Here is a 9809-nt window from a genome sequence, read left to right as displayed (position 1 = left end):
CCATTTTGACCCTCAAACTTAATTTTTTCTCATAATTAGGTCCAAATTGATTTCAAAAAGCTAATTCCAATGGGATTAACCTTGACCTAGCCTCATATTCGCCTGTCCTTTGCCTACCAAGACCCGAGAAAGCAGCAACTCTCATCATAGGATTTTCCATTTTTCCTTCAATATCTGTATCCAGAAAAGGGGTGTTGACAGCCGAATTACCAAGCTAGAAGGAGCAGGACCTTGAGTGTGAATGCTATCCAGCAACTGAGGAAGTTCTCCAACTTTAAGCAACATCTCTCAAAGATCTTTGAGAGGTTAGTGCAAAATGGCATGCTCCAACCAACCACCCTCAAGAACCATCCTAACCCTAATGCACCCAGTTATAAACCTAACACCTACTACAAATTCTACCAAGTACTTGGCCACTATATAGACAATTGTATCTGGCTTAAACATGAAATTTAAAACCTCACTGACAATAGAAAATTGACCAACCTAAACCAGCCAAGTACTAGAAAAAACCCTCTGCCCTGGAACCAAGTGTCCATGACCACCCCTGATTTCAGCAAGGAGGTCATAAACTCCTTCTAAGACATACTCCAACTCCAACCAGAGCTAAAAAGCCCACAAAGAACCTTCAATGAGCTAGGGGCATAATTATCTGTGGTGATCCAACATCTAACAAGTAGTAGGAAACTCAAGCCCTAATCATCAAGAAACAGTCCTAACCCTCATAATAACTAATATTGTGAGTATCACTAGGTTTTTAGTCATGTAATGGATTAGTGTAATCCTTTTAAACATGAAATTTAGGACTTAATAGACTACGGGAGATGGCAAGTTGAGCAACTTCCTCGGTATGAATGTGAAGACCTTCTAAGGCAGCCCTAGGGAAAATTTGACTTCAAAGTCCATTATTTGAGGCCTCCTTTGGCTGACATTTGGATTGAAAAAATCATGCCAAATGGTTTAGGATTGGATGATGATGATCAAGCGACTGCTAATTCTTGCCTTCTAGAGGTATGGAAGGAGGGTGAGGAGAAATCAGTTATGGCCATTGACATCTTGTACAACTCCAAGGATGAGTGTGAAGTCCAAGACAATGGGGCAAAGGATATCTTAATAGACAAAAATTTCGACAAAGACGCAGAGCTAGTGGGTTAAAGTGAAGACACGCGGGGTACAAGAGCTAAAGCAAGTCGAGAAAATGCCTGAAGAAGGTGACAAAGGGTTGTTATAGTAGCTGAAAAAGGATAAAAAGATGACCAACATCTGGAAGTTGCTGATGCACTCATTGGATCACAGAAGACTCTAATCCACGCCTTGTTCGGTATAACTATCAGCACAACAGTCACCCTTGAGGAAACAATCACAATGGTGACTAATAAAACCACCGGGATGATCGATTTCTCAGATGAGGACCTACTATTAGAGGGAAGAGACCACAACAAGGCTCTTTACATTACAGTAAAGGTTAAAGGGAAAAGAACCCCATAAGTGATGGTGGACAATGGATCAGCCATCAATGTGTGTCCCTCTAGCTTACTCCTTAAGCTGGGGATGACTGCAAAAGATCTGAAACCATCGGATATGGTTATAAGAGCCTATAATGAGACGAAGAGAAATGTGGAGGGAACATTTCAAGCACTGGAAAAAATGGGTCTCATCGAATCTTGGGTGGAATTTACTGTCTTGGACATCCCAGTAACATTTGCGTTGTTATTGGATAGGCCATGGTTTCATGCCCTAGGAGGAGTACCTTCCATTATGCACTAGAAAGTCAAGTTCCCCTATGAAGGTAATATAGTGACCATCAATGCCAAAGGTGGTAAGGTTATCTCAGCCATTCAAGAAGCTGTTAAAGAGCTAGAAGCCCCAATGGATTCTAAGTTGTTGTTCTCTAAGAGGACTACATGGATCCTAAAGTAGTCACATGTACAAGAAAATGGACGTCATGCCTAGAATGGGGCGGAGAAAGAATCAACAGGGTATTGAATAGCTACTGAACTTCAAAGTAAGAAAACTCGACATGGGTTGGGTTACCGTGAATATGAAGATGAGAGAAAACCAAAGGGTAAAACCTAAAAGACGTATTTGTCTAAAAGTATAAGCCTTACTCTAGGGAACCTGAACTTGTTATAGTAGCTGGGACTAAGGTAGAAGAGCTAAGCATTAAAAAGGTCTGTGAGAAGGTTACCACCAAGGTAGAAGAGCTGAAGCTGGAAGAGTTCATCTCCCTACTTGAATAGTTGAGTCAACAAGAGCTAGTTGCTATGATAGAGGAGCACATCATTGATGTAGTTTATGATGATGTAATAACGTTCGATCTTTATAAGGATGATGTTTCTTTTATTTCTAAGATGAATGATATAAACTTTGATTTTGCTTACTTGTGTGATATTTTCCCCGATGGTAGTGTGCATTTTAGTAATCATGACATATGTATATTTGGCATTAATTCCATCCAAATTGATTCATTTAAATTAGACAGAGATGCAAATCTAAGGAACATTTTGATAGTTCATGCTATAACTCATGAGGAGATGAGAGAATTAGAAAGAATAATAAAAGAAAGAAAATAAGTATTTTATTGGTCCTATGACACCATGCCAGGATTAGACAGGAAAATAGCAGAGCACTACATTCCAACTTATCCGCACATCAAGCCAATCAAGTAGAGAATGAGACGATTAAGGCTAGAATAGGCAGAGAAGATTCGAGAGGAAGTTGCGAAGTAGGTAAAGGCTAGTTTCCTCAATGTAGTCGATTATCCTGAATGGTTGGCGAATATCGTTATGGTCCCAAAGAAAGATGGAAAAGATAGAATGTGTGTGGATTATCGAGACATGTACAAGGCGTGCCCTAAGGATGATTTTCCCCTTCCTCACATAGATATGATAATCGACAGTGTCGCTTCAAGTGCGATGTACTCCTTCATTGACGGGTTCTCCAGATATAATCAGATCATATGGTAGTGGTAGACAAGTGGAAGATGATATTCATCATCAAATACGGTAAGTATTGCTATAAAGTTATGCCTTTTGGACTAAAGAATGTGAAGGCAACTTATTAAAGAGCAGTCACCACCTTGTTTCACGACATGATGCACAAATAGGTGGAGGTGTATGTAGATGACATGATGGTAAAGTTTAAAACAAGGGAAGGGCACTTTCAAGCTCTGAATAAGTTTTTAGGACGAGTGAAAAGGTATAACGTAAGGCTTAATCTCAAGAAGAGCATATGTAGATGACATGATGGTAAAGTTTAAAACAAGGGAAGGGCACTTTCAAGCTCTGAATAAGTTTTTAGGACGAGTGAAAAGGTATAACGTAAAGCTTAATCTCAAGAAGAGCATATTCCGAGTAACATCAGGAAAGCTTCTAGGGCATATAGTAAGTCAACAACTAATAAAAATTGATCCACACAAGGTAAAGGCTATTTAGGAGATGTCGTCGCCAAAGATAGAGAAAGAGGTTAGAGGATTTCTAGGACGTCTGCAGTACATCAGTCGATACATTTCCAAGCTCATGATGGTTTGTGATCTCATCTTCAAGCTTTTGAGGAAATACCAAACCATTGTGTAGGATGAGCACTATCAATAAGCCTTTAATAGAATTAAAGAGTACCTAGTAAAGCCTTCGGTATTGAAGCCATCGAAGGATGGTAAGCCGCTGATTTTGTACTTGGCCTTAGAAGATTAAGCCATAGGGGCAACGGTAATGCAGTGTGGGCCTAATAACATGGAGCATGTGGTCTATTATCTTAGTAAGAAATTACTACCCTATAAGAACCTTATTTCTTGCTATATGAGATATTTTCTTATATAAGTATTTTTAGCAAATATATCGAAAGGCCCTAGCCGAAAATGCATGGAATTAGGCCTTAGGTTTGAAGATATGGAGGCTTTACCCTTATATTAGAAAATATCAACCTTATGTATTTAATATACTTTGAGAGCTTATAGCATGTACGCCGGGCCTACTATCCCCTATTGATAGAAAACCCATACCTAAAGTCCTAAGAGAGAAAGACTCACCGTGAATCATGCACAGGTGTAATAAGGTCAGAAAGATGCTTTGTATAATAACGTGTAAAATATCCTATATTTGCTAACCTTTTCTTTTCCTTGTCTTTGTTCATTTCACGTGCATCATGCATATCATGCATTGCATGCGTCATACTAACATCTTGTCTTTTAGCCATATAGACTCTCCTTCGGGTTAGAAGAGACAAGATAGTGGAAGGCTGGAGAAAAGTACCCATCTCACCAAGAATCCGAACTGTGCTAGAGCTCCTCAAAAGACCAAGGCAACAAGCATCTACAACCGAGATCGAAGGTATATTTGAAATGGCCAACGAAAGAACTAATGAGCAGAATATTGAGATCCTCAAGAATTTTGTCATAGATGATTTGAGGGGTGTGATCCAAGAAGAGCTCTAGTAACTTTTAGCTAGAATGGCTGCAAATCAAGCCCCACCTGTTGCCCTAATTGCCTTGGTAGCTCCTGTGGTAGCTAATCTTCCAGTTGTTATCGACCCGACTGTAATAGCTATTGAGACTACTGCCGCTATTGGAGTCGCTGCTAATGCTAATGCTAAAGACCTTGCTAGGAGAGGAGTGCCCCGAAACTTTTGGGATTTTGATGGATTCATGCTGGATCAGGCTAAAAGGGAGACTGCCATTGCCACTAATAAAGCTTTGAGTGGCTTGAGCTCTAGACTTGATAAGATGCAAGGCATGCTGAAAATTAAAATGGTTGGATCTGACCTATGATTTTGAAGAGCTGGTTTTGATGAGTGAAGACAAGCTGCCTGCGAAGTTCAGGATGCTTGAGATGAACAAGTTCAATATGACTGGTGATCCAAAAGTTCATCTAAAACATTATGTTACCATCATGAGAACTACTCAGCTGAGTAGGACCTACATTGTCAAGCTATTTGTATTGTCTCTAGAGGGGCCCGCTATAAACTAGTATCATAGACTAGAAAATTTACCAAAGCTAAATGGCATGATTTATGTAACTCTTCTATCAAGAAATATGACTATAACACTCATTTGGAAGTGTCAAAGGACCTCGAGTCGACCAAGCAGAAACCAAATGAGTCATTCTCTGATTTCTTGACCAGGTGGAGAAATAAGGCTAGGTTGATGAAGAATAAGTCCTTGGAAAAGGACCAAGTATGGTGGTCTAAAATTTCTTCCATGATGGATTGAAAGGCTCCAAATAATGAACCCAAAGACTTTCATACACCTATATGATGATAGGCTTCAGGTCAAAGAGATAAAGAACGATAAAAGAAAGATTGTGTGAACTGCAGAAGGCCGAATTATCAGGCTTGAGGGAGTCAAAACCTAGTTGTGAATGTTGTACAACAACCGAGGAAGTTCTCCAAATTCAAGAAACCTCCCTCAAATATCTTTGAGAGGTTAGTACAAATTGTCATGCTCCAACCAACCACCCTCAAGAACTCACCTAACTCCAATGCACCCGGTTAAAAACCCAACACCTAATTCCATCAAGCTTCCGGGTATCACACAAACAACTACATCTGACTGAAGCATGAAATTCAAGAACGTATTGACACTGAAAAACTGATCGACCCAGACCAACCCAACATTAGAAGAAACCCCCTACCAAACTACAACAATACACCATCCCGTACCAAGTGTCCATTATCACACCTAATTTCAGTGAAGAGGAGGCCATGAACTCATTTCAAGACATATTCCAACCCAAGCCAAAGCTAGAGCTAACAAACCTTCACCGAACTGGGGGCAACATTATCTGTGGGGTTCCAACATTTAAAAAGGAGTAGGAAACTCAGGCTCTAATCACCGAGAAATGGTCCCAACCCTCACAATGACAAATATTGTGAGTATCAACAGGTTTTGGGCATGTGACAGATCAGTGTAATCGTCTCAAGCATGAAATTTAGGACTTAATAGACTGTGGGGAATGGCGAGTTGAGCAACATCCTCAGTATGAATGTGAAGACTTGTTACGACAACCTTCAAGCAAATTTGATTTCAAAGTTAGTTACTTGAGGCCTCCTTCAGCTGACATTCGAATTGAGGATATTGTGCCGATTGTTTAGGAATCAAATGGCGATGATCAAGCAGCTGATGAATCTTGTCTTTTAAAGGTACATAGGCAAAGTGAGAAGAAGCTAGTAATAGCTATTGACATCTAGTACAGCTCTAGGGATGAATGTGAGGTTCAAGATAGCATGGCAAAAGATATCAAGGCGGATAACGACTTCAACAAAGAAGTTGAGCAAGTGGGTGAAGACATGGGGGTCCAAAAACTGATGCAAGCTGAGAAACCATCCGAAGAAGGGGACAAAGGGTTGTTAGAGCAGTTAAAGAAAGATAAGAAGATGACCGACATCTGGGAGTTACTGATGCACTCATTGGATCATAGGAAGGCTTTAATTCAAGCCTTATTTGGCATCACTATAAGCACAATGGCTACCCTTGAGGAAATAATCAAAACAATAACTGACAAAACTACCAGGATTATCACTTTCTCAGTTGAAGACTTACCACTATAGGAAAGAGATCACAATAAGGCTCTCTACATTGCAACAGAGATTGACATCCCAATAGCCTTCGCTTTGTTATTGGGCAGGCCATGGTTTCATGTCCTGAGAGGAGTCCCTTCCATTGTACACCAGAAGGTCAAGTTCCCTAATGAAGGTGAGATAGTAACCATCAATATTGAAGGTGGTAAGGTCGTCTCAGCCATTCAAGAAGATGTCAAGGACCTAGAAGCCCCTACTAGATTCCATGTTGCTATTCTCTATGAGGATTATAGGGATTCTAAAGTAGTCAGCATGTTCAAAAAAATGGAGTTCATGCTTGGAATGGGGCTAGAAAAGAATCAGTAGGATATTACAGAGCTACGGACTTCAAGGGATAGAAGACCTGATATTGGCTGGGTTACCTCGAAAAGGAAGATGTTGGAAAATCAAAGGTAAGACTCTAAAAGGAGTTTTTATCTAAAAGAACCAGCCCTACTCTGGAGAGCTCAAACCTCTTATAGTAGTTGGGACTAAGGTGACGGGATTCGAGATCTTTAAGAATCTGACAATTGGCCGGATGGTTAAGCTGAGCGTCGAGGAGGTTTGTGAGAAGGTCATCACTAAGGTAGAAGAGCTGAAGCTGAAAGAGTTCATCTACCTGCCAAAAATACTGAGTCAACAGGAGCTAGTTGCTCTAATAGAGGAGAATATCATTGATGTATTTATGATGAAGTAATAACATTCGATCTTTATGAGGATGATGTTTCTTTTGCTTCAACGATCATTGATATAAACTCTAATTTTGCATACTTGTATGATATTTTACTTGATGGTAGTGTGTAATTTTAATAATCATGATATGTGCATGTTTGACACTAATTTCCATTCGAGTTGATTCATTTAATCTAGGCACAGATGAAAATCCAAGGCACATTTTGATATCCTATGATATAACTCCTGAAGAGAGGAGAGAACTTGAAAAAAAAAATTAGTATTTGCTTAGTCTTATGACGACAAGCCAGGGTTAGTGTGGTGGCGGTTTCGATCATGCACCCAAGTGTCTCTAGCAACTACAACACTATAAGGTTTTTCAACCTAATAGGAACACGCTAACTAATCATGGAGACTAGTGCTGAAATGGGAGTCACTGCTTGGGTAATTATCCAGGATAATTTTTCTAATTTAGTGGTGTTTTTCGATTCCATAAGGAAGCTTCGCCACATCTAAAGATGGATCCGGAACCCAATTTCCTTATTTTTGTAACATAGTCTTTAATATTATTATTTAACAAGTTATTTCCTATAAATATGAAATTTTATATATTACAAGCATCCATTACAACATTTGAGGTCTGCCTAAGTCTACCTAATTTTATTAAGCCTATCTCATATTTGATTTATTAGCCTATTTAACTAGTTAATTATGCATAAGGCTCACTTAGTTTAACAATTACAAGTTATTCATTTTATTCCAGCCTTTAAGCCTAAATGGGCTACCTTATGCTGAGGCCTAATTGAGTGATTTTAGATCTAATGTGGCCCAATTAATTCAATTAAAGTATGACAAAGCCTACTAAAGCTATATGGATTTTAGATTAAGGTCCATTTACCAGCCTTTAACCTAATGGACTACTTTTTCATGATAAAATCCAATTTTGACCTGAAGTCTACATGTACAGTTTAAATTCAGCAATCATATTACAAATATCTAGCATCCATCAAACATAAAACAAAAAAATAAAGTATAGAAAATTAAATCTAATTATTACAACCATCATATAATTAAAAATAAAAAAGGAAAATACCTAAAAGTAAGTTACAATATATAAAATATCACCGAAATCCAATAAGATTCGAATAATTATGGCAAAATGGTGTATAGTCGATCGGCTCTAATGCTTCGATTGGTCAGTTTTACGCTCTTCCTTCAAGTTCTCACACCTAGGAACTGATTTCACATGTACAGAAGATAAAAAAATCAATTAAAACGTGAACAAATGAAGTAAAAGTCATAAAAAACACCAAATTAAGCCAGAAAGCCTAAAAATAATATAAACCTTAGAAATAAAAACAGATAGTAAGAAAATAAGACACTTTATGGCAAATTTTAGGTTTCAATCATATGACCCTAAAAAAATCTAATTCAACTACATAATTATAAGGAAAACAAAAATAAATCATGTTACCCTAACCATTTAACTAATCGAATTGAAGTTCAATGAAAGACATTTTATCAAATTTGAAACCTTACATGGTCATATTATTATATTTAAAACCCAGCATATTAGAAACATGTTAATTCATAGAAAACCCTATCTAACCATGTAAATCATATAAAACAATAAAAGAAACCCTAATCATGTTTCTAGAATCATAACAACTAAAGAACTAGTAAAAGGCAAAGAGCTATTGATGTTTTGAATATGGAGGAACTCTCAGGTTGTCACAGTGGATTGTTGTTATGCGAGTCTCTCGAGACGATAAGGCGGTTGAATGAGAGATTGGTTAGGAATCCAGCATTGTCTAGGATTTAGAAAAAAACTTATGTCGTTCTAAAAAATTTCCTAATTTAGGGTTCTTTCTTGGTGACTTTTTCTTTTTGTTTCCTAAAAGAAGCTTTCTGTTTAAGAACATAGGGTTTTCTTTAATACCAATTACTAATAATTACTAAGACTTAAGACTTGCTAATATTTGCCAACCTTAAAGTAACCCCAAGGTAATAGATAAGTTCATATTAGTTTTGAATTTTAAAGAAAAATAATTTCTTAATTGGTCATTAATAATCTTTTAAAAAATCTAATAATTATCACAAAAATAAAATTTCTAGAATCTTCTTTTATTATTTTTGCATTTTAAGTCAAAATTTGCTTAAAACAACGTCAGATTTAACAAATTAGCCAATCAGGACTATGTAGAGCTGATCATGTAATGGCCCGGAACCATATCATATGAGATATTGTCCGCTTTGGCCCTCACTGGCCTCACGATTTTGTCCCTTTGGCGGGTTAAAGAACTTCCCAAGAGATCCCTATTTTGGAATTTCTCTGAACCAAGCACATTAAATTTTGGAGTTCCTACAACTCCAAAGCCAAACAACTAAAAAGAACCTTATGTGATTAGTTCTAACTCTTTACATATATGTTATCAACCACTCCCGCCTCATTTCAATTTGCAGCTCGATTCATTCATGTATCCCCGTACCTTAGAGTGCTGCCATCCTAGAAGCCTGCCAGAACCAATCCTTATCCAGGCATCCTATTTTTACCCTGGCGTCCACTTCCCGCCCTCGTCGGATCA

Source organism: Ricinus communis, chromosome 2 (assembly GCF_019578655.1).
Source record: "Ricinus communis isolate WT05 ecotype wild-type chromosome 2, ASM1957865v1, whole genome shotgun sequence".
Taxonomy (NCBI): domain Eukaryota; kingdom Viridiplantae; phylum Streptophyta; class Magnoliopsida; order Malpighiales; family Euphorbiaceae; genus Ricinus; species Ricinus communis.
The sequence above is the reverse complement of the archived record's forward strand: the minus strand, read 5'-3'. Positions refer to the sequence as shown.